This window comes from Lemur catta, chromosome 1 (genome assembly GCF_020740605.2).
Source record: "Lemur catta isolate mLemCat1 chromosome 1, mLemCat1.pri, whole genome shotgun sequence".
Lineage (NCBI taxonomy): Eukaryota > Metazoa > Chordata > Mammalia > Primates > Lemuridae > Lemur > Lemur catta.
Window position 1 is genome coordinate 258,854,289 of NC_059128.1, and position 24,795 is coordinate 258,879,083.

The 24,795-nt window shown below is 34.6% G+C and overlaps 1 long non-coding RNA gene across 4 annotated transcripts in view; it reads right to left on the reverse strand.

The window, feature by feature from the left end:
* LOC123630636 overlaps positions 1-24,795 on the reverse strand; it is a 210,476-nt gene that overhangs the window by 115,270 nt on the left and 70,411 nt on the right. The window contains exon 1 of one of the 4 annotated variants that reach the window (XR_006732717.1): positions 20,549-20,929. The exons of the other annotated variants lie outside the window; for them this stretch is intronic. This is a non-coding gene — a long non-coding RNA (uncharacterized LOC123630636). Of the gene's footprint in view, positions 1-20,548; positions 20,930-24,795 lie in introns of those variants that run through there. 4 annotated transcript variants of the gene reach the window in all.

A 24,795-nucleotide genomic window follows, 5' to 3' on the forward strand; every position in this document is an offset into this window, starting at 1 on the left:
CAAAGCGTCTTTGCAAGTACCTCTCTGTTGGCAACAGCCCTCTTTACTAAAGTGCTTCTCCTGTGAGAGTTGGGCTGTACCAATAAGCGCCCAGGTTGATGATCCTTTTGCTCAACTTCTCCATTATAAAGCAACCTCTTTGATCACCCTTTTAAAACTAAAGGCCAAAGAATCAAATGAGATCAGGAAGTGACCATAGCTCTCAGGTCATCAATTCCTCTTCTTGGCATATTATAGGAACACAATCTAAGTCAGAAAAACATAGCAGAGCCCATTACAGCTCTTGAGTTCTAGTTATTAACATTGATTTTCTTCAATGGAAAAGTCTCATTAAATGCCATCACATGACTTACATTCAGTAATAACTTAAATTAAGATATAATACTGGAGCCTTACTTTAATATTGTCCTTGGACTAGGTGCCACTGAATGATTTTTAAAAGAGATCTTTTTGACCTTAGTAAATTCTCATAGAAAAAAGGACCTATCTCAGTCCAAACTATACCTGGTGTTTAATAGTGATGTCCAAAACCCTGTATAATCAAAATTAATATTGCAACATATATGAATTACATATGTAGATATATGCATACACTTGTAATTATTAATGCTTTTTTTAATAATATAAAACTTACAGATTGAAAATATAACTGTATGCCATCATGCTTTAGAATAAAGATCTCAGATGAAAACAGGAAACTTCACTTCTGACCCCATTTAATTTCTGTGACAAGTTAACTAATCTCTTCAAGATTAAGTCCCTACACGTGTGACAAATGAAAAAAAAAAATCTCTAAGATTCCTGCAAGTTCTAAAGTATTATAATTCTACTCTTCCATTAGTTCAAGGGAAACTGATTAATCACTTGCTAATTTGCACCACTAGAAACCAGTCATCTTGAAACAGAAACATAATATACTCTTCTGTCTCCCAAAGTATGGTACATAAGTGTTGTGTTTTAGAATCATACAGGATGTCTAGTAAAATGTACAGTCCTGGGTATTACTAAGGACATGCTGTATCACAACCTCTGTGGGTGATGCCTTGGAATACACATTGTAATAACTCCAGGTGGTTATTTGTCATCCTAAAATTAGGAATAACTAGTTGATAAAATTGTACATACTTAAAAATTGTAGATAAACAGATTTCATAGAAACCTACAGTCTTTCTTATCTTAATGAAATAAAACTCTACATTCAGACTTTCAGTGAAAAAAAACCTAAAACTACAGGTTTACCAGTAATCGTTCTAAAGTTAGAGTCATAGGAGCCTCAAGTCTCTTCAGAGAGGTGGAGTGATTTTTCTTCCTAAGGATTATGGAATTTCTAAAGTACCATAAAAGCATTCTTGACTATCCTGATACCCTCTTAAGCAGACTTAAAGTTGAGCCATCCCCAGACCAGATTCCCTGACCCATATCTCTTTTATTAAGACAGGGCAAGGGACCTTTGAGTCTTGGAACGCACATGAAGTGAATAGACTGTGGACTCCACTGGACCTATCAGTCTATATCCAATTAGTTCACTCAACAAATACATGGCAGATACTACAATAGTTACTGAACTGCAGTAATGAATAAGAAAGGCAGAGTCCCTGTACTCTAAGGGTTGTCATTCTAGAGAGGAAGACAAGTGCAGAAACCTAATTAAACAAAGAGGGGAGATCATTACAAAATGTATCCACATGCAAAGTAAAGCAAGGGACTGAAGACACAAGGGTGTTGGGGGAAACATGAGATAGATGAAATCTTAATTTGGATTGTACAAGACATACATATAATTTACATATATTGTGATATTGATTTGGATTATATAGACTTTAACCACTTCTTTCTGGTAATATTTAAAATAAGACCTAAAAATAAAAACAGCTAGTTTTGCACACAGTAGGAAAAGAATCTTTTAGGAAGACAAATTAGAATGTTCAGGGCCCTGATAGGAGGAAGATTTTGACATGTGTAGGAAAACTATAAATTGCATGGAGTGAAAAATTGAAAACTATAAATCTGGATAGAACGAAAAAGGAAGAAAGGCTAATGAGATATGGCTGAAAGAGAAGAAGATGTGAAACTACACAGGTCTTTATTGGTAATGGTGAAGAATGTGGGTTTTAGACCAGGTACATTAGAAAATTAGGGAGAAGTATAAGCTTATACACATTTTAAGAGATCCCTTTGGTTTCTATGGAGCTAATAGAGCATAGAGGATTAAGAATTACAGTAGGCTCTGGATGTATAGCATGCAAATATTTTTTCAAATTCTATGTCTGATAAAGGGCTAATAACCAGAATCTACAAATCAAGCAAGAATCAAGAAGATCAGCAAGCAAAAATCAAACAACCCCATTAAAAAGTGGGCAAAAACACGAACAGAAGCTTTTCAAAAGAAGATAGACTAATGGCCAACAAACACATGAAAAATATTCAGTGTCTCTAATCATCAGGGAAATGCAAATCAAAAGCACAATGAAATACCACCTAACTCCAGTGAGAATGGTTTTTATCAAAAAGTCCCAAAACAACAGATGCTGGCATGGATGTGGAGAGAAAAGAGCACTTATACATTGTTGGTGGGAGTGCAAATTAGTTCACCTCTATGGAAAGCAGTATAGAAATTCCTCAAAGAACTAAAAGTAGACTTACCATTTGATCTAGCAATCCCACTACTAGATATTTACCCAAAGAAAAAAGAGCCATTTTATCAAAAAGACACTTGTACTCAAATTTTTGTTGCAGCACAATTCACAATTGCAAACATGTGGGTGGAATTAACCCAAGTGTCCATCAATTCATGAGTGGATTAATAAAATGTGGTATATGTATACCATGAGTATATGTATATTGCTCAGCCACAAAAAATGAATTAGTATCTTTTGTAACAATCTGGATGGAACTAGAAACCATTCTCCTAAGTGAAGTATCACAAGAATCGAAAAAAAAAAAAAAAAAACACATGTACTCACTATTAGATTGGAACTAAGTGATCTGCATCATGTGCACATATGGATGTAAAACTCAGTGAAAATCCAGCAGGTGGGGCGGGGATGGGTACAACCATACCTAACAGATACAATACACACTATCTGGGTGATGGGCACATGTAACTCTGATTCAAACTGTACAAAAGCAATTCATGTAGCCAAAATACTTGTACCCTTGTAATATTCTAAAACAAAAAATTAAAAAAAAGAATTACAGTAGGTAGACTAATGATGAGTCTAGGAAAATAACAGGTAAGAAAAGATGTGGATCTGGCTAGACTGGGGACATTGGAAATCAAAATAAGTGAAAAATTATAAATATATTTGGAATAAAAATATTTTTATATTTATGGGTCACAAAAATGACCCATAAGCTTCCAGCTTAGTTATCTGAATGGTTGGTCGTGCTATTTACTAAGGTGCGAGAAACCGGAACACACTGTCTGTGAATGATCCTAGTGTTGTTGTCAAGTCAGTCATGACACACAGAAGAAAAGTTTTGACCAGACTGTAAGACTGGAAATTATTAGTGATTTATTATTGAAATGGTGTTTTGAGATTAGAGAGAATGTGTAGAGAGAGAAAATAAAAGTAATTAGGATGAAACCCATAGGAACATCAAAATTTAAAGGTTGAGGCTGGGTGTGATGGCTCAGGGTTATAATCTCAGTGTTTTGGGAGGCTGAGGCAGGAGGATCGCTTGAGGCCAGGAGTTTGAAACCAGCCTGAGCAGGAGTGAGACCTGTCTCTACAAAAAATAGAAAAATTAGACAGGCTTTGTGGTGCATACATGTAGTACCAGCTACTTGGGAATAAGACACGAGGATTGCTTGAACCCATGAGTTTGAGATTGCAGTGAGCTATGAGGATGCCACTGCACTGTAGGCAAGGCAACACAGTGAAATCCTGTCCCACAAAAAAAAAAAAAAAAAAATTCAAAATAAGGTTGGGTAGAGGAACAGAAACAAATAAATTTTCCTATTAACGGTGGGAAAATGAAGCTTGGGGTATTTGCAAGGGGGTGCTAAAGATGAACTATGGCATCTGAAGTAGAAAATGTGAGAATGAAAACAGGAGGGTACTGACGGATTATGACAGAGCAGCAGTAGCCGTGGCCTAGGGAGGTCTCAATACAGGATGCAGAATTGTAGAAATGAGGATATTTGAGTGAAAAAGCTAGGAGAGAAACAACGTCCACAAGGTGAGATGTTTGCATTGAGATCTTGGCAGTACATTTACTAGTACAGAAAATGTTTCAGAATTGATCACAAGAGGGGTGACTATATTGTAGGAAAGAAAAAAAGCAATAGATATAAAGATGTCAAAAAAATGGAAAGGGGTAACAAGAGTAGAGGAAACTAAAAAAGTAAAGGATATAAAGATGTCAAAAAATGGATTTTGATTGTCCTTCCATGTAGATGTTGACGTGACTGAAATGCTGACAAAACTTGGCTGAAAAATATTTTGAGCAAGGTTCTAAAGCTTAAATGACAAAAGTGATCAGGAAATCTGTTGATATCACCACCACAAAGTGCCCATGTCCACTTTCCCAAAAGATTTAAGTTTCAAACAAACAATATAAATTGCAAGAGGAAGAGAGATTAGTAGTCTGAAAGTTGAATACGGGGCAAGAAAAACCACCTCATCTTCTGGCCATAAGTATTTGGAGGGTGAGAAAAAGACAATTCTAAATTTATGAAGGCTAGAGAAGAATTTGTCCCTTGGTGTCAACCAAGTTTATTTTAATATATTAATAATTAAAAAGGCAGTGTAGAACTTAGCAACAGTCACTTTCCTGTAGCTCACTTAGTACTGTATTTTTTTTAACATTTAACACAAAGTTATAGAAAAATTTCAATAGCATAGCATCTCCCTTCAAAATTTCTCAAATAAAATGATTCCTTGGTCTTCTAAACTTCTCCTTGTACTATGAAATTTGCTTCATCTTATTCAATGAACAGTTTAAGTCCATTAAAACACACAAACACACACACACACACACACACACACACACACACACAGATGTGCACGCATGTCTTATCCAGCTGCAGGTCTCATTTTTGAAGCTACGTGGAAAGTAAAAAAATCATTTCATAATCTTCAAGCTTGGAGATTTTTGGGAATTGGAAACATGTCTTTTTTTTTTTTTTTTTTGAGACAGAGTCTCACTCTGTTGCCCAGGCTAGAGTGAGTGCCGTGGCATCAGCCTAGCTCACAGCAACCTCAAACTCCTGGGCTTTAAGCGATCCTACTGCCTCAGCCTCCCGAGTAGCTGGGATTACAGGCATGCGCCACCATGCCTGGCTAATTTTTTCTATATATATTTTAGTTGGCCAGATAATTTCTATCTATTTTTAGTAGAGACGGGGTCTCGCTCAGGCTGGTCTTGAACTCCTGACCTCGAGCGATCCACCCGCCTCGGCCTCCCAGAGGGCTAGGATTACAGGAGTGAGCCACCGCGCCCGACCGGAAACATGTCTTTTTAGAAAAGAAGTTAGCCTGAGGAAAAGAAAAAAGAAAAAGAGCCCAACTCTGGAAGCTCACCCGGCTGAGTCATCACGACACCACTGGCAAGGCAACAAATAGTAATACTGGGCCGGTAGATGCTTTTAAAGGAAGTAGAAATAACCTATCTGTGAGGCTTAATTCTTGATTGCCTGGCCAAGATATAGAATCTGGATAAGAGTTCGCTGATTGAAATTAAATTTGTGAAGATAAAGTAGACACTTGTTAAAATGAAAGATCAGTTTAGAAAGAACTAGGCAGACATAGTGTCTGCACTACAGATAGGTGTGTAGTTGCTTTTTACAAAAATAGCTTGCATCTTTGAATCGCTGTTTCTCTCTAGATAGAGCTAATTTTAAAAGAAAGGAAAAAAACTATGAAATTAAAGAAAGTTTATAATACACATATACACACACACAGACACACACATGTGTCTGTATGCGTATCTTCAGTCATCACACTGTCTTTTTCTAACTACAGACTCCAAACAAGACAGATAAATATATTACATTTTACTTTAGGGTAAGCTATAAGTGAAAAAGTGAAAAAACGAGAATGTGCTAAATCAATATAGAATGTCCCTTGTTTTTAATAATTCTAAGTGTTTCTCGTTAGAAGTCTGAGTATTCAATCTCTCTGCCATATGTAGCCATGTTGGCACTAGGGAAATTCCACAAGAAACCTTTTATATGTGGATTTGGAAAAGGGAAAAGGATTAAAAAGTGCTTTATTTTGCTCTGCAGTCTATGAGCAGCATACATTTTGTGCTACCTTCTTGTGTTAAGCTTGTGATTACCCATGACTCTACCATGGAAGATATAGTTTACTGAGCAATAGTCTTAAAGTTAAGAAATCTAGACATTGGTTGGTTTAGTTATCAATTAGGAAAATGACCTTGTAATAATTACTTAACCTCTCTAAGATTAATTCTCTTCAGTGGTAAACTGAAGGGGCCAGATTGCCCCTACATATTCCATTTGTGTTGATTTTAGTAAACTTATCCTGCTAAACTGAATTTAACAACATGGAACTTTTTCTAGACTTCACTATTCTGCAAGACCCCTAACTTCTTTTCTAATCTCCAGAAATGCAAAGAAATAAAAATGGATTCTCTTAAATATAATTGAAATAAATCAATTTCTATATGATTCATTATTTTAACAAGTAAGCTACATCCATGCAGTTCCAGTTTTCACCATACGGTTATAACACTTTTTAGGTCACGAGTTGAAGAGGTCGTTGATGCAGAAAGGAGAGAGAGGATGGTCACCCTTTCGTTTATCTTCCAGCTGCTTTCAATGCCCTGAAATTTTATTTACACTCAAATATTAGAATCCTATCTGACAGAGTGTTCCCAAATGAGAAATTAGGCTAATTTTCCAATAAAAGTATTAGAGAATAATAAATGCATTTATGGTCAAAGCACTGGGATTCTGGAAATAATTATTTTCTAAATGAGGCACAGGAATTGTTATGACTATTAAAAGTTGGTGTATAATATCTGCCAAGTTCAACTGAGCTTCATTTAAAATCTTTCTACTATTAGGACCAAGTGTAATGACTCAAATTAGTCAACTTGAAAATCATTTTAAAATGTTTGATGGAGACATTTCAAATCATGATATTTGATTTATTACTGTTACTTTTATACAATTCAATATGCTGCCAGGACTTAATTAGATAAATCAGATACCATAATCTCTGAAATAGCTGTTCCTTACAAACATCTTAAGAACTTTACACAGGTCAAATCTAGAAGATATGATTTTTAGTGAAAATGTACTGGAGTATGTGAATTTGATTTAACATAATTATTTAGAAGAAGGCTAATAAAGAAAGAAGACTCGGGAAATTAGCTAATTTTTTTTTTATAAAACCTTCTAGAGGGAGTTAAATTCCCCCCAAATAAGTTCAATTTGTGAATGTGATGGTATTAATGGGAAGAGGCATGGTGGGGTTTCTGAGGAAGTGGCAACACTATTTCTTAACCTAACTGTTCCTTTTACAATAGTTTGTGAAATTGAACATTATATTTTAATGTAATGCAATTCTCCATGTTATATTTCTTAACTTTAAAGGCTTTTTTAATCCCACAAAAAATCTTTAACATTTTTTATAAAGTTGTGTTAATAATTTCAACCATATTCTTTCCATGTTGCAGGGATAAATTTTTAGAATTTTATTTCTTACAAAGGAAAACTTCTTTTTTTTTTTGTTTTGCACAGAGGCTTCATAGCAAAGCCTCTAGTTTCTGGACGAACATCATACCCTTCGTAGACTTAAGGATCATCATATTTTTCAGACTTGTTTTCTGTTTTTCCATAAGCATTTTACAGATGATAAAGGAAAATCTAACTCAAAGATTCATTACATTTAACACTTTTTTTCAGAAGGAAAATTTTTTGAAAAGTTTTAAATTTTGAAGTTTTTAAAAAATACAACTAATTTAGTTTTTTGACCTATTATCAAGTTAGAGATCTTGAGTGATTTCAACCTTTCATAATATTATTTGATTTTAGTCCTGTGGCTCTGGAAAACCATCAGCTGTCCCTGACTTTTCAACTCTGCTCCTTCTCAGCACTTTATTATTTTTGCAGCACTTTTCATCTGTTTCCACCTCTAGACTATGTTTGCAATTACTTAACATGATGTCCTACGCTTAAATGTCTGGTAAATGTATGAGTAGAATGGACAGTAGAAAATTGAATTATAAATGGGTATCCTGTCGACCCATATTCTGGTCTTCAATTCAAATAACTTGAGCTATTCTCAAAACCTCAACTCTCGTTGAAGTATTGGACCAAATGATTCCAAATTATAGCACTTTCAAGCTAAAATTACTATTTACTTTATAGTCCAGAGAGATTATGAGGTTATCTGACATAACCTTTGAGCACCATCCAAGCCTCACATAAGCAGAGGAAACTTTTATGACATTTTTAGTCCTCAGAAGACACCCACTTTTTTAACCATCATACTGTTGCATAGTGATCTTTCATAAAACAGGACAATTACTCCAAGTTTCTCATTATTCTGATATGAAGGACTTTCTTAAGAAAATCAATTTCCAATTGTTTCCTGGAATATCCAATTTGATTCTATATATCACATACAGGAATAAAAAACACTATATAAGTGCGTTAGTTTCTTACTATTGCTATCATAAATCAACACAACCTCAGTGGCTCAAGACACATCTATTTTCTCATAGTTCAGGAGGTCAGAAGTCCAAAATGGGTCTTACAGGGCTAAAATCAAATTATCATCAGGTCTCTGCTTTTTCTGGAGGCACCAGGAGAGAATTCTTTTTTTTTTTTTTTCTTTCTTGCCTTTACCAGCTTCTAGAGATCACATGTATGTATTCCATGACTCCTGGCCCCTGTCACCGTCAACAAAGCACATCACTTCAACCTCTGCTGCAGCCATCTTATCCCCTTCTACTAACCCTGACCTTTTTGCCTCCCTCTTATAAGCTTCTTGTGATTACAGTGTGTCTACCCAGACAATTCAGTATAATCTTCAGGTCAGGTGATTAGCAACCTTAATTCTACCTGCAACCTTAACTCTCCCATTCACAAGTTCTAAGGATAAGGATGTGGACATCTATGAAGGGTCATTATTCTACCTTACCTAGCCACTAAGTAATTGAAAAAAAGGTAAAATTATTTATGATGCACTGCTACCCATGGCAATGAAATAATACATTATAAAGATTTCTATCAAAAACTATTTTTAAAAGGGTTAGCTACTAGACTATTGATTAATATGTTCCAGAAAAATCTCAGGTCCTCCGCGCTAACTCACCACCCACAAGTAGATGGTCTTTTTCAAATAAAAAAGGAATATTCAAGGATATATGGACAATAGAAAAGGAACTATAGTTGCTATTACTTAAGAAGCTGATTTCTGCGCATCATACTCCCACCAATGCACACATGTACCAAACTCCCCCCTGACAATCTAGCTGCTGTTTTCCCCATGCTTAGAAATGGTCTTTACTCTCATCACTGTTTACATTAAGTCTTATTTTTTAAAGCTTCCCTTCATTTGTTTATTTTCCTCAACCTCCTCTTATTTTCCTCCTCTGAACTGGGTTTCATTTGGTATGTATTCCACATGCTGGCACACTTAATTACACTCTGCTTTACAAACATGGCCTTGTTTTATGGATGCAATTCTTTTTCCCCATGTACGTTGCTTCTCTGCGGGACATACCAGCTTAGGAGATCATGGTAACATCACTTGCTCAGTCTCTGTCTCTGGTGTGGAATTTAGTATCTTCCAAATTCTAGCATAATTTGAACTTTGTAATTAAGCAAAGCTGAGTTTTGAGAGAAATGTAGGGTGTCTGCCCCTAAAAATCAGTGTATTGTACACAAACACATTTGGGAACATAATTGACTTTTATGTACAGAAGCCAGATGCATTTCTTGCCTATGTGTGCTTAGGGAAGCAAGTTCATCTCATATATCACAATAAGCATCTGTTCCACTAACTTCCACTGCCGGATACTCATCACACTTAGGCAACAAAACACTTAAGGAAATAAAAGCTCTTCCCAATAAAAAGGTACATCAAAAAGCTTTGTTTAAAAAAAATTATCAGTTAAGTTCAGAGCAGGAACTACTAGAAAAATTATTCTTGAAATATACTTTTTGGTAAGGCATCTAATCCCCTGCCCTATATACTTCAAAGGCTGCTTTCATCAGCACAGGGCATGCTCTGAGGTTTGAACGTATTTTTGAAAATGCAAAAGCTTAAAAGAACTAATGAAAAACAGAATACCCAGATATAAACATGCATTTGTCATTATTCTCCTGCCATCTACTATATTAGAAATATAGTAAAAGTTATGAAAAGTCTATTTTACCCCAATGTGGCTATTTATTAAAAATATGCATCTTAATTATTTAAAATTTTCTAAAATAGACTCATAAGTGACAATATACTCATAATCTAATTTTCAGAGAAAATTATTATCATGAGAGAAAATAATGGGTTTTATGGATATATGTATTTATTTGTAATATGAATAATACTATAGTTTTATTAAAATGTTATCTCCATATCAATAATTTTCTGTGCTGTTTTTTGCATTTTGTTTAACAACAGAGATTCTAATACATTTATTGTTCGTGAGTTTGTTAATGTTTCCTGCCAATGCACTTTGTCCTTATTTTTATTGGACTACTAATCTTTTCTTATTGATTTGTTGGAACTATTCATGTGTCAAATATGTTAAATGAATTTCAAATACTTTTTCATTATTTGAACTTTGCTTTTTATACATACTCATGATATCTTTTGAAATATGACAGTTTTATATTTTAACAAAATCTAATCCATAAATTTTTTTCTAAATTGTTTCTCTCATTGTTTGGGGATATGCTTAGAAAAGTTACCCTAATATTGCAAATGATATTTTATATGGTTTTATTCTTTATATTTTGAGGAGTTTATTTGATATCTACTCTGGAATTAATATTTGTGAATGATGCATTATAATTTTTGTGACTATAAAACACCTATAGCCAATTATGTGAACACCAGTTTATGAATCATTTATCATTTACTCACTGATTTGAAAGACTGCCTTTATCAAACATAAGATTTTAAGTTTATTGAGATTATGAAATTATAAAATTATTTAATTATAGCATTATGTAAATTCAAGCATGACAGCCATCTCTACATCCCCACCACTACCCCTCTAAAAGGGTAGTTGGAGGAATTGTTGCCTTATGGGCTAAGTGTATGAGTTGTATAACATGGTCTTCCTGAAGTAGAAACCACGCAGAAACTTCAATTTCTCATTCTGAAATGTATTCCAACTTGACCAGTCTGTTCTACACACTACCCTTTGAGGGTAGGGACTGAGTTTTATTTATGATTATGTTTCTACTATTTAACATTGTGCCATGTACTGAGTAGGTGGTCAAAAACATCTGTATACTGATTAGTCAGCTAGATACATGATTATCTGTGGCAGTGGTGCTATCACATTCTGGATAATTCTGACTGGCTTTTCTCTGTCAAGGATGAAGTATTCACACAGTTTTACACATACACACCCTTTGCAGAGACAAACTTACAATGAAGATAACAATAGAAAACTATGACTGATACTTGAAGACGCAGGATATGGAAGATCAAATTGCCATAAAAATTGCACCTGGCTGGCCTGAAGGTAGTGAATTATCTCAATTGATTGTTCACAGTCAGTTACAGATCGAACTCCTTATTCTACTCTTTCCCCCTTCTCACTACTGCAATTAACTAGTCTTAAAAGAATTACTATTTATTTTCTTTAGTTTGCTGTTGATAAAGTGAGAAAAGTAATAGACATAAAAATGAAAGTACACAATACGTGTATATCTCACATGCACTCATTTTCATGATGTATATATATTTTCAGATGAGTGTGAATATATATGTTAAGTAATATTCCATCTTTTTTGTATTTGTAACACACATATGTACATACATAGACAACAAATAGGAGTGCTTTGCATAATAATTTCATTTATACCTCTGCTAAAAACTAAAGAGAATTTAAATAAAAATCAATTATTCACTTAGAGGTGTTTTTACCCATTATCTCATCTTTTATCCTCATTTTTATGACTCCTTACCTTGCTACTTTGTGACTATTTTTTGCTATACATTACATATAGTTTAAACAGTCACCTTAAAAAATTCATCTTTTCCTAAGATCTCTAAGATTGCTTTTGTATGAATATATGTGTTTGTGCAAACACAGTTGCCAAGGAAAGGTCAGTTGTAAACATATAAACACACATAACAAAAAATTTAACATAAAATCTCTTAATATAATTACCGATACTTTTTTTCTGTGAATAAAAGCAATATAATGTATTTCTTGGTGGTAAGCTTGTTTATTTTCATGCCACTGGCTACCATCTGAGTCGCCCCATTAGAGAAATGGATTGATAATTTGATATCTCACCACAGTAACTAATAGAGAAAAATCCAAAAAATAAAATAAATGAGTTCTAAGAACATATATTTTTGATGTATCAGATAATCTAAAGTTGTCAGTTCTAGAGCAAGATGAAAACTAAACTTCCAAAGGCCAGCGAATGACGATAATGACACTGTATTCTCTGCTTCAATCACTATTACCACAAATCTTTGATACCTATATTGCCAAATATTTCATGTACTGCTTCCATGGTGATTAATTGTTGAGTCATGATACTGAAACTGAAATGAGACTTTGTATAAGAAGTGACAGTCAAAAAACATTTTGAAAACTTATCATGTCTACGTACTGATTTTACTTACCTAATATTTAGTGAATATGGTCTTATTGAACAATTTTCAGATGTGCCTAGTATATAGTGTGTGAAATTGCTGCATAATTATACAAAAAATCTACCACAAACATGAATGCACAAATTGCCAGTGATGGCAATGCATGGTATCTTGCAGTGTCATTATCTTCCCCATAATCTTCAGCAGTACCACCCACCTTTCTCTTTAGATCATCGATGTACATTATCCAAATCAAGTCCTGTGCAAGATCTATCTCAGTACCAGCCCTCTAGCTTTGCCTTCCAATCAGAATGCAGCCCAAAACCCTGTCTATGTAGTTCTAGAGCCACCATTAAAAAGTACACACTTGTTGCAAGAATTAAAAAGCCTCATTCATGTTGAAAATTCTGAATTTGCAATACTGAAAAAAATTTTAAAAAATTGTTTTAGAATACTGTGAAGTCTATGAAATTATACCGGATTAGATGACTCGCTTCATTCCCGCATTATCTCCTCATATTTTCTCATTAATTTTTCCACATAATCAGAACAACAGATTCATATTAAACTTCCTTAATTTATTATTTGACAATAAATGAGCTCAATAACATTTCTGAACCCTCTCCTGCTCTAGTTCTACATAATCGTTGTATTTTTTAATGAGTTAGTTTGTGATTGAAAAAGACTTGAATGTTATTTTTGGAAAGCCATCATTTCCTTCTATAAGCTTTACATGTTCTATATACAAACATCTTCTATAAGCAAACATCCGTTAGGTCTTGTGATCAAACTAGAGAGGAAAAAGTCAGTTAATAACAACATCAACATCATTTACCACCCTCAACTCTAGTGCTGTGAATTGGCACTTAGCTTTCTATGAAGAGACAGTTGGTTGCATGAGCAACAAGAGAAAGACAACCAGCAGTCTAATACCCACACCAAGGCATGTTCACACACACTTGTTTCCACAAAGTAACACCGTATGTCCTCAGTGATGTGGGTGGGCAAAAGTAACAGTTGGCCTCCTAAGGACAGCCATATGTACAGGCAGCCTACCATGCCATCCTTCTTACTTATGGTTGCTGAAAGTTCAGTTGAAGTGCTTGCTCTGAGGCATAGCATGAGTGGAGGAGGACATGGTTCCTCAATAGCAGAAAGAGACTATTTCTTGTACAACTACTAAATCTCTGTACCTGGGCACTAAAACATGCATGTATATTAGTCTTTCTCATTGAGTTGCATAAAAATCAGCATAGTTCTTTAACATAAAATCTCTGAATATAATTGCACCTCCAATTTCACCTCTCTTCACTAAATGTTTGCATTTATGTGCAAAGGGAATTTTGCCCCATATCAAAAATGACAATATATTATCTTCCTTGTTTAATTACATGTTATACCAAACTCTCTTTATTTTTAGCTTGATCTTCAGAAGAAATTAAACTTTCTTTAATATTATTAAATATTAAAAAATTAAAGAAAATTAAAACCACTTAAAAACTTATAGTGCATGAATAAGAGTTTCTGGAAAGTGAGGAGAGAGTAATAAGGCAAAACTACATACCATATTGCTGTTATAAGGTAAAAGGAAAACATGGATTTTGGGTGAGTGTATGTGTGTGTGTGTGTGTGTGTGTGTGTGTGTGTGTGTGATTATAGCAGCTTTGTATTTCAACAAGAGTTTCTTCTGGAATTTCTACAACTGCAAACACTATTCAACAATGGTACTGATCACAAAATTTATTGTTTTAAGGTCAATAGTAATATTGTAATCAGATAAGCTAATTTACTTTACTCTTAATGGCTTCCTTTTTGACAAATGAGGGAGCTTTTAGGAAGGACAGTGCTCCTTGCGCAACAACCAGTAAAGCATGTCACCTCCATTTACAGTATAATTTTAAGAAAAATGAAGGACAAACTACTTGTGAGGCAGAAAGAATTCATTTGCATTAGATTAATTTGAACAGGGCATTTCAAGTTCTCTTTGGCAACAATAGCATGTGGGGGAAAATGAATCTATCTTATACAATGGTCCTCTTTGGGGTATAGAAATATTTGAAAAGCTGACATGACCGTTGTTAAATTTGTTCTGTAAGTCTATGATTAGTAGATATAACTCATGAGATAAAATATTCACAGTGTACATCTGTGAAGTGCACTGATTATTATGGATCTACTGTCTGACATTTTCGTGAAAATTATGTCAGGCAAAGTTTAAAAAGAGACCAATGTTTCTGTGGTTTCTTATATGGGTTAGGCATTATAAATAAGAGCTAAGCTTCATAAATAAAAACTATCAAAGATACTACTATTCTGTGTTAATTTAAACCTAAGTAATCCAGGTTTTGGCCTTGATAAATAATAGATTTAATTATTAATAATTTTTTGATCCAGCAGTACAAGCAATTTTATTTATGTTAAGAAAACTAGATATAATAAATTAAAGGATATTTAATTTATCAGCATCTGTTGTCAGTCAAGTGGAAACTTCTCCATCAATACCTTCCAGTGGATCTAAAACAAATTGTTATCCCCCACAGATACATTTTTTTTTTTCATGAGGAAGCAAGCCCATTTATTTCAGGAGTCTCAATGTACAAAAATATCACCATTTGTGGTAGGCTGAATAATGGCCCCTAAAGATGTTCTTGTCTTAATCACTGGTCCCTGAGAATGTATTGCCTTACATAGTCAAAGGGACTTTGCAGATATGATTAAGTTAAGGATCCCGAGACCAAGTGAGTATCCTGTATCATCCAGGTGAACCCAGTGAAATCACAAGAATCCTTAAATGACAGACAGAGGAGGATTCAATGTTAGTAGAAGAGGCAATGTAGAAACAGAAACAGAAAGGAAATGAATGCACCTTGAAAATAGAGGAATGGATCAAAAGCTAATGAATACAGGTACCGCTAGAAGCAGAAAAAGGCAAGAAAATGGATTCTTCCTTTGGCACCTCCAGAAGGAACCAACCTTGCAGACGCTTTGATTTAGCACAGTGCAAATGATGTTGGACTTCTAACCTTTAAAACTGTAAGAAAATCAACCTATATTCTTTTAAGCCATTAAATGTGTGGTAATTTGTTACAGCTGCAGTACAAAGCTAATCCACTATTACAATAACCAAAAGAAATAAAATGCAATCATGACAAAGGTAAGAAATCCCAGAAAGAAGATGAAGTGTTAAATTCAATTGCCAAGACAATATAGGTAACTATATTATGTTACTTGTTAACTACTTGAGCCACATTATTGCTGTCATTATCATTACCATGCAATCGATATGAATACACCAGTATGCATAATTTAAAGATGAAATTTTTTCTATTTCACTTTTCCCATAATCCCATGCAGCTGGCCTTAAGCAAACACATATCCGATGGAGCCAATATCTTCATGGAAGAATCTTCCTTATTGAAAAGAAAAGTTATATCTGAAATTAAATCCTATTAAGACAGACTTAGGACAATATCTAGAAGATTCAAACATTATTTTTCAAGAATTCTACTAGCAATGAGTTTGTGATTATATCTTTGACCAACAGAATCAAAATTAATTTTAAAGACATTCAAAGAATATTTTTTAAAACCGTGTCTGTTTTTTTCTTTCATTAAAAATTAAGCATTGCCCCATTCCCCATTATATTCATGTTAATTAGATCAAGTCTAGACATGAATTATGCTACCACCAATAGAAAACTATTTAAATAGAATAATCTCACTTAGTGCTGACAGAATGACAGTACAAAACTGTTAAGAGTGGGGAGGAGTAAGTGCTTTGTGGCATAAATATTTCCCTTTCCTGATCAAAACTTGTCCCATGACCCAGCATGCTTCTCTCCATATGCCTAAGCACAGTAAAGGTTATAAAAAACTCATTCTACTTTTCTAAAGTCTAATGGTTACAGGACATGAGAACAGGGGATGGGAATGTTTTGTGCAAGATTGACATTGAATTTAAGGAGAAAAATCAAAACTTGGAAGTCATATGTAAAATATCTCCACAGTAATACATGGGAGGGCAAGAAAAATACTTATCAAATGTCTGCCATGTACTAATTTTCTTATAAAAATGAATATCAAATCTTTTTAATGTACTGAAAACCACTCTTCATAGCCGGCAATTTATTCCCAGTTTATAAATAAAGAAACAAGTCTACAGAAATGGATCTTGATCAATTCCACGTAGTTAACAAAAGGCAGAACTAGGGCAAATATATTATCAATTAACTTTTAGAAAGAAAAGTTCAAAAATTAATTTATAGCTTCTACAAACTTTTATCCAAGAAAGCATGACCTAATGGGCATAACATATGTGAATGAAAGAACTTGCTTTCTTCAATGAATGCTTATGATACTTCTTTAGCAGGAGTTGTCACTGAGCCACCCACATCTCCTTAGCACTTACTATTCTCATGCATGCAAGTAAGATGGTGTCCAAGGATGAGCAGTGATTTTTGTCCAAAGGCTTTCTTGGGCAAACAGAGCTGTCTCAGCCTGTTCACTGGCTTGAACAGAAATTCTAGAACATTAATGCCACTGGTCCCTGGAGCCAGCCTGAGTCCATGATGAAAATTTATGGAGGGAACTGCCCAGCTTTCTTGCTCCCCAGTTGGGGGAACCCTAGTGCATATTCTTTACTGTCTCCCACAGTTCTGCAACAGAAGTGATGCCCACTTGCTCTTCTTATTTCCAACTCGATACATGACATAGAGACCACAGAAGTTGACTAAGTATTTTACTTCAGTGTATATGCAAACCTCTCTTACCCAGGAATGTTTATAGATAAATATTTCTAAATAAAGATGTACAATGGGCTCTGTTCCATCCTGAGGGATAAAATAATAAATATCTTCTTCTTATCTTTTTCTCTCCTTCCTTCTTCAGCTAACTCTCTATCTGAAAGAATTACAAAGGAAAAGAAATGAGGCTTTGTTTAGCAGTCTCAGGAGGATTCTCAGAAATGTTGAAATGATGGTGAGCATCATACACACCCTGCTTGAAGTATTTTGTAGGATCTGACAGAAGAGAAGATTTTGAGATTCTAGAAAATTTATTTTAAGTCATTCTTTTAATGTCAGGCCCTGAAAGGAATAGGTCAGATGACCAAGAGCCATAAGACTAATTATCTTGATTTTCAGTCCAGGATACCTGAGCCATGAGTGCACAAGGAATCCTACAATCAGAAGCAAAGTTGAATATGATATAATTAGTTCCCGAACTAAGGAACTATGAATTTCATTTATATACTGTAAAAACATAGTTTCAAAGTATATGAGAATTCAAAAACTTTCCTATCTGGTATTTATTATTCTTGCTCAACTTTTCTTCACATACCCCTAAACTATCTGTTGAACGTGCAAACACACACAAAAGCACCATCCCCCTCAAAATCGCAAACTTCCTTTAAAACTCAAATGGGTTCTTTAAGAGCCTATATAGAACAAATTATTACCATTGAAGAATGAAAAGGAATAAATATGTTGAATATTTACGGTTTTTCTTCTTCCGCAAAAGTTACATTGTGTTTACTTTGAATCAGCCCATTCCAGTCACGAAAGTAGTCATGAGTAAATTTTTATGAATTGGTCACATATTAAAAAATAAAATTATTCAGTTCCTAACTCCCTTTTCTCATAAATCCTATATTAGATATATATTAAATATACCTGCCAATGTTCCCAAGGAATCTTAAAGACTATTTACTGTGAAGTCTTGCAGTTTGTTTTGAAAGCAAATGGTATCTGAATTTCAAGTTCATACTAAGTAGTTTAAAAATGCAACTAAATGTGGTCTGTCTTCTATCTTGATTATAAGACATGGTTATCACAAGAATATCCTAAGTAAATATTGAGTCTGCCTGTCAATCCACTTTTATTAAGGAGGACACACACCAGCTTTTTGGAATTTAGGAGTTATTTGTAGGTAAGGAACATATGAATATAGAAAATAATGCTGTAAATTTATATTAAAGTATCTTTCATATCAAAAAGAAACCAAAAAAATAAAAAGGTATATTTTAAGGTATTTTCTCATGTGGTATATTCATATATAACTATTTTAATAGTTTTGACTAAAAGCAATTGTGCAGTTGTTTGGAAATAGAACAAAACTTGAAGTTAAATAGCACAGACCTATGCCATAATCCCTATGGTTTATAACATAATTATATTCCATATGTTCCATAACAAAATATAATTCCTAATCTTATAACATAATAATTATAGAAACTTAGGAAGAGTAATCCCTCTATGTCATAATTTCTTCACCTGCAAAATGGAACTAACATTGCTATTCTCCCCAAACTTCTATAAAATATTAGAGAAGGAAGATATATGAAAGAACCTGGTTTACAGTAGATGCTCCAGTAGTATTTGTTCAATCCAAAGTGATGTTAAAGAAGAACAAAGTAAAATATTATATTTTTATTGCTAAAACTGTAGATGCATGTATCTCAATTTGGACAATCTGTAAGTTCTCTTCAGCATAAAATGACACTGCACCCTAATAAAGAATTTAGTAAATATCTGAAAGATATTTAAATTTCACCCTTAAATTAGAAATCTAACCCTTATTTGCCAAACTCACAACTTGTATACTTAACTACTATTAAAATACATGGTAGGCCATATAATTAATTGTATGCCCACCCACCAATTCTACTGACAAGTATTTAGCAAGGTCCACCCAGCAAGTATCGAATTAAAAACCAAAATATAGTGATACCAAACACTTAAAAGCAAAATATTTGGAAAACTCTTATGACCACAATGGTCATAAATTAGTGCCATTAGTAAGAAAGGGACTTCTAAACCAAAAAATTTATAACACATCTAAGGAATTTTGTTTCTCTCATACACACAGCCCACCCCCCTGCCACACACACACACACACACACACACACACACACACACACACTAAAATCGAAGCAAATGTGAAAAAAATAAAGTAAGGAAGTTTTGTGGGAAATATCCATAATTTCAATCCCAGATTTTCTCCATAAATTCCTTTCCCTGAAGTCCTTCCCTGAAAATAAAGTTGCCTTCCTCTCAGTGTGAATTCATCACTTTCCCACAGAATTTTCAAAAAGAGAAATATATTCCCTGTCAGACAGCCACTTAAAAGTTGTATTGTTAAAGAAATCCAAAAGGGTACCAATTTTGGAACAAAGGATGAAGGAGAGATGAAGTGAATTAACAAGGCTTTTAAGCTAAATTGAAATCACATTTCAGAGCCTGTAGTGAGTCTGAAGTTCCCTTTAATAAGCTTATGAAGGGTAAAGAGGAAAAGAACCTCAAGTTACTCTTAGGGTTCTCCTCTGGTACATGGGTGTGAGAGGAGCACCCACTTGGAGGGCAAGGTTGTCCTCTCCCACTCTGTGCCCAGACTCCCTACTTCCTCACCTTTCAAATCTGTTGATTTGGTTTGGAAAATTGGGCATGAGGCAAAGAAAATTAGGGACCGAAGGACAAAATGGGGGGGGCAAAAAACAAAATTTCTTTTTTAAACGCTTCTCTATAAACATACATATATATATATGTGTGTGTATATAATGCGTGTCTTTGGGGACATTTCCTGAGACCCACTTGCTACAGCTGAATTCCGTCCGAATTCTGCACCCTGGCTGGGAGAATCGCAACCGCCCACCCCCAGCCTGCGCAGCCACCACCAAGACCACCGTGACTTTGGGAAATATTCCAAAGCAGCAGAGCTTGGGGAGCTGAGCGGCCTCGCCAATTCCACGTCCCTAGTTTGAGACCCGTCTGTACACCTTTCTGCTTAACTCACCTGGAGTCCGGTCTAGACGGCAGCTGACGCCCGGGGGGACTGGGGAGCAGCCCTGGGAAGCTCTGCAGCTCCTCCCGAGTAATGAGGGCAGCGCAGCTGGAGAGCTCCTCGGACCTGCTGCTCTGGCTGCTCCCAGATTTCTTCCACTCCCTGGCTGGGAGTCGTCCTTCCTTTTCTCTCCCCTTCCTCCTCCGCCTGCCGCTACTGCACTCCCTCCGCGCGGCGGCGGCGCAGAGAGCCGTCCTCCTCCTCCCCCGCCGGCGCGAGCTGTCCTTGGTGCTAACGAGGGGGCTCCGGCTCCGCCCGGGTGGTGGGTGCGCACAAGCCCCGCGCGGGGACTGGACTTCCCAGGAGCAGAGCTATAGATATGCCCTACTAAACCCCCGGAGAAATGAGCTGGAGGAGGCGTCTAGCTGTACCCCTTGAGCATTTAACACTCTCCCGACCACATGCATGATTGGGCGACTCGGTTTAAATAATGCACTTCTTCCTAAACATCTCCAGTAATTCACAAGTGCCAAAAAGTAAATGAGGGGGTTGAACATATAGCTGCATTAACACTATTCTCTGTAAAGAGATACTAACTTGGCTAGATTTTAGGGCCGAAAAGGAGTGGCATGCGACTTTGTATGCTTGTTATTTCAACACATTTGGAGTCTACTTAGGGATTTGTAACCCAAACCAGCAATTTCCCAATCATGACAACACAGATTCTTAAGGGAAGGCAACTGATACTTATTGAACGTCAGGCTTTTTGTTTAACAGTTTCTTTTTTCCCAGTAAATCTGTACCACAATTCTATGAAGCAGTATTAGCACCTCTATTTTATATTGTAAGAATTAGAGACTAAGTAATTTGCTCAAAGTCACAGAGATGCTAAGTTTCTGAGCCTAAATAACAACTGAAATCTCTGGTTCTCACAATCCTTACTCTGTATATGATGTCTTGCAGCATCTTAGATGAAATTGTAATTAAACCAATAAAGATAATAGAATTATCAATAAACACACATCAAGGGACTAATGAATACTCAGAATCACGGTGAAACTTGTTAATAGTCAAGCATCCCAAATAACAATAATAGTTCAAGTGCTAACCACGGTGATAACTTTTAGTAGAACAGCAAATAGTCATATGTAAGAGAGGTAAATAATGTTCAAAATGCTCATAATCAATGTCCAGCCACATGTGGATTTGAATTTCCCATTCTAAAATAGAATCTAAATATGTGCTTATCTATGAATCCTACAATGGAGATAGTTTATTTGCAACAGAATAAGGCCTAGTAAATGTTTGTTTCTTATTAAGAATATGCAATAACAATTAATATTAAATAAAAAAATCAATGGTAATGTATTTCAACTAACCTTCTATGAAAAATTCATTACCCATGCAAGCTTCTAGCATGGTAGTAAATAGCATTAAAAGTCAGATTTACTTAAACCTATAGAAATAATAGCCAGTTAATAAAATAATTAATTTAATTGACTGATTTTATTTATGTGTCATGATGTATTTCTTCCTTAGAAGATAAGAAATCCCTCCATGGAATTAAATACTATAATGTGAGTTATTTATTTTTATTTGTGTGGATGGAATAATTAAAAGAAAAGTACAGCCATATTTATTGTGAGCAAATCTGTCCGGATTATTCATCCTATGCTCCACTCCAGAAATTATTCAAGGGAGGGTTTATTTCTCCATGTGTCCAAGAAGGTGAGCAATTTTAAAGCACCTACAATAATGTCAACCATTAAATTTTTCTTGTAAATGATTATAAAAGGCTATGAGCAAGATATAACTAACTTCATTCTACTTTATTAACATTACCACTTCTATTGAACACATGGAAATACATAATTATCTTTTTCTTCCTATCTAAAATATTTATTGATTCTGGCATAATGATAACATACTCATCATTCAATATTCAGTGTACATGTACTCATAAATCTTTCTTTGATTTGCCTAGCCAATGTAAGTATTTCTGTCCTTTGAATGTCAATAGTCTATTTGTTCTTTAATTGCAGCTCTTGTCCTCAATTGTTTTATAGTTCTGGGCACATAGAAGTTCTGCTACCCATAAGCAATGTATGAATAATAAAAAACTTTTATAAAATGTATTGAATAAAGGGAAATTAGATTTTTATACTACATTTTTCATATACTTGCAAAAATCTAATTATTTTTCCTTAAACTTTTGTGTGTCTCCTTCAGCTCCTCCTCCATATGTCTCCTTCAGCTAGAGAAGAACCTTCTAAAGGGAAGAGGTTTTTGTCTATGAATTTTATGATTTTCACACATTAATCTAAAGCCCTGGACCAGAGTTGAAAGTAAAGCATTTTGTTGAATTTCATTTTCATTCATTCATTTATTTATTTAAAAATATGTGCCCATGTCAATTTTTTTCCAAACCCATGCAAGTGGGGTGTACAATGGTGTTCAAACTTGATATGGTCCTTGACCTGATGGAGTTTACAGTGTAGTAATCGAAAGTAATAAAAAAACTATTTATTAGTACTTATAATAATAAATGGATACATTTTTGCTAAATAAATGAAAAGTATATTTGAACTCCTTGGCCAAGGCCAAACATGAAAGCAAAACTGCTGCCTGCCTGAAACACTAAAAGCAACTCTCAAGAGGATCTCTCTGCTGAAATAGTACACATCATTATGGAAATAATGAGAAAAATTAGAAACTGTGCAAATGACAGCACACATGCATCTTTGTGGTTTCCGACCTTTTAGCTTCCTCAAAGGCAAGACCACAAACCTTTCAAAACCATGGATAGTGTTACTTTTGCACAGAGCATAACATTTCCACATACTTTATTTTGTCTTTCTATAAAGTGATCTTAATTTTTATATGAGTCTAATGGATTTTCTGGTAATTATTTTTTTTTTATTTTGGTGAATGACTCTTCACTGAGATTTGCTTACCACACACCATTCTTATGTTCATGCTCATTTACCTGAAGCCTATTTGCCTTTAGTTTACCATGGTAAAATTTCTTATCAACTTTTATTGGCAGCTATAACATGCATCCACATGTTATTAGAGTTGATCTCGCAAGTATTTGCTTTTATGGAAGAAAAGGAAACTTAGAGGGAGCAAGGGGAAAAGATGTTTGTAAGACTATCCTAGGGGCCATCACAACACCTCAGATCCAGTACCTCTTTAAAATATTATACAAGGGATTGACAGCCAGGCCCTGGAATGGCTGAGTCAGCTTATACCTGATCATTTTTATGACCAAAATAATCTCCTACAATGGCTTTAATTTTTAAATATCACAATATTGCTTGCATATAGGTATTCCTGTAGCAGGGTTATAGGAGTATAATCTAGTAAGAAATTGAAAATGAAGAAACCTGTTTTGAACAGGTTTGAAAAAGTGCATAATTTATAACTCTATACATTGTTCAGAGACTTAAAACCTAACATAAAAAATAAAGACAGCAGAAAACAAGACAGCAGATAACTTAGGAAAAGGATGCCTACTGAATCTACTGCTTAAAGTTTTCCATACTTTTTAAAATAGAAGGTGCATGCATTTACATCTCAGAAAATAAAATACATTGTGTTGATTCAACATATAGGAGAAAGTAGAGTATGCCCCGGTGCCATGAAAGTGAGTTGTCAAAGAACATACCACAGCTTTGCATCTTCTTTTCCCACAGGCTAAACTTTTATCACTGCCTTTGAATATGTCAAGAGATTGCTACTAAAAGCTACTATATTTGGCAGAAGGGTAGATAAACCTTTAGATCATTATATCATTCACTAATACTTGCATTTATATATTTACCTGCATAAATACATAAATATTTATATATAAATATATAAATACATGCATTTATATATTTACCTATTTAATTCATATGAGAAACATATTTGAGTGTCTGCTATACACAAAAATCATGTTAAAATATAAATATTGCTTAAAGAAATGGAACTGAGAGGTGAGTTGTGATGGAAAAAATGAAAATAAGAGAGCAAAGCGGGAGGAAACTTTAAGAACAGGCATGACAGAGTCATTAGAATTTGGTAGGTGCTATGATTTGAATCTATGTGTCCCTCCAAAATTTATACATTAGATATAAAAATCTCAAGGCAATAGTATTAAGAGATGGGGCCTCTAGAGAACTAATTAATTCATCAGGGATCTGCTCTCATGAATGGGATTAATGCCATTATCAAAGAGGCTTCAGAGAGGGGCTTGGTCTGTCAATCTCTTCTGCCAT